Source organism: Elephantulus edwardii, unplaced genomic scaffold (genome assembly GCF_000299155.1).
Source record: "Elephantulus edwardii isolate Elephantulus edwardi_28Jun2011 unplaced genomic scaffold, EleEdw1.0 scaffold00213, whole genome shotgun sequence".
Taxonomy (NCBI): Eukaryota; Metazoa; Chordata; class Mammalia; order Macroscelidea; family Macroscelididae; genus Elephantulus; species Elephantulus edwardii.
The window spans coordinates 4001632-4003540 of NW_006399963.1; the positions used below are offsets into that span (position 1 = coordinate 4001632).

The window sequence follows — 1909 nt, forward strand, 5'->3', positions numbered from 1 at the left end:
TCCTCAAGTAAATCAGAGCTGATTCACAAATAAAGGTACCTCCATCTATATTTCAAGCAGCATTATTTGCAATAGCAATATAATGGAAATAATCCAAGTGTCCATTAAAAAAGAATGTATAGAAAACCTTATGTTCACAAAATCTATCTATCATCTGCTTAAAATGAAAGAGAAGTATTGTAGAAGAGGTAAAGGAAATCACTAGAACAATAGAGATTCCAGAGAATGGAGGGATGAAGGATTAGGTAAAATGTAATGAGGACTGAAGAGACAGGGAGACAAAAGTAATTGATCGACAGCGATGGAAGTTGGCGGCCTCGAGATCATTGCTTTTCAGCCCTACCACCATGAGCACCAAACAGGTTACTTGCAGGTATTTCATGCACGGTGTGTGCCGAGAAAGAAACCTGCTCTCACATGACTTGGCAAACTGCAAGCCTTCAACCATCTGCAAATACTATCAGAAGGGCTAATTGTGCCTATGGAGTTAGTTGCAGATACGATCATACAAGGCCCTCTACTGCAGTAGGTGGTACTGTAGATGCTACATCCCACAGTATACCTGCCCCAGCTGAACTGCATCTGTTATGAAAACTATCTTACATGAGCCTGGGAAGTGTGAAAAGAGAACATTGGTACTTAGAGATCAAAATCTCTCTGGGTTGGCTGAGGGCAAGGCTTGGCAAGTAGCCCTGGGGGCTACAGCGACCCCCAGAGCACCCTGGAGATAAAGCCACAATCCTATCTGGATGCCATCAGGAGTGGCCTGGAAGATGTAGAAGCCTGCAGCTCTTATGCCAGTGAGCAGCAGCTCTGTCCTTATGCTGCCACTGGAGAGTGCCACTCCAGAGATATCTGTGTATACCTGCACGGGGAGTTGTGTAAGATTTGCAGATTATAAGAATTGCACCTCTTCTGTTCAGAGCAGAGGAAAGCACATGAAAAGGTCTGCATGAACATGAGATGGAAAAGGCCTTTGCACTGCAAGCAAGTCAGGACAAAGTGTGTAGCATCTGCATGGAAGTGATCCTTGAGAAAGCATCTACTTCTGACAGGAGATTTAGTATTCTCTCCAGCTGTAATCACACATACTGCTTGTCCTGCATCCGGCAGTGTAGGTGTGCCAAGCAGTTTGAGAAACTAATCATTAAGTGTTATCCAGAATGCCGTGTGATATCAAGAGTTTCTCATTCCAAGAGTGCACTGGGTAGAAGATCAGAATAAAAAGAATGAGTTGATTGATGCTTTCAAACAGGAAATGGGGGGAAAGGCTTGCAAATACTTTGAGCAAGGCAAGAGGATCTGTCCTTTTGGATACAGATGCCTTTATTGACATGCTTACCCTGATGGGCGGCTTGCAGAACCTGAGAAACCCCAGAAGCAACTTGGTTCCAAAGGCACCGTGAGGTTTCTGAATTCCGTGCGGCTGTGGGACTTCATTGAGACTCAAGAAAGCCAGCACATCTCCAACACTGAAGATGTGGACATGACTGAGTTGGGGGACCTCTTTATGCACCTCTCTTGAGTAGATTCTTCAGAGCCTTAAGTTAGATGGCCATCCCTGCACCAAGAGGCGTGTTACTGGGTTTTGAGTGGGGCTGTACAGAGCCTTGGTTTTGTCTACTCTCCCTAGTGACAGCCATGGGAATAGTGACCGATAAAAAAGAACCTACAGGTATATGAAATGGCCATTTTTAACATTGGTATGTTAGCTGCACTTTAGGCTCTTTAAGGGAAGTAGCTAATCCTGACCAACTGCTTTCACCACAACCCTGTACTGCTTGATCTTCTTTTTCCATACCAAAGGGTAGTTCTTTACCCCTGGATTACTATTCTTCTAGTTGGTTTCACCAGTACATTTAAATTGTTGTTGTTGTTGTTATGTGCCGTCGAGTCGCTTGCGACTCAT

General features: G+C 44.4%; 1 pseudogene; it reads left to right on the top strand.

Moving 5' to 3' along the window:
• The first annotated feature begins 347 nt into the window (after window positions 1-347).
• Window positions 348-1546, top strand: LOC102863583 (annotated as a pseudogene).
• Window positions 1547-1909: the final 363 nt, after the last annotated feature.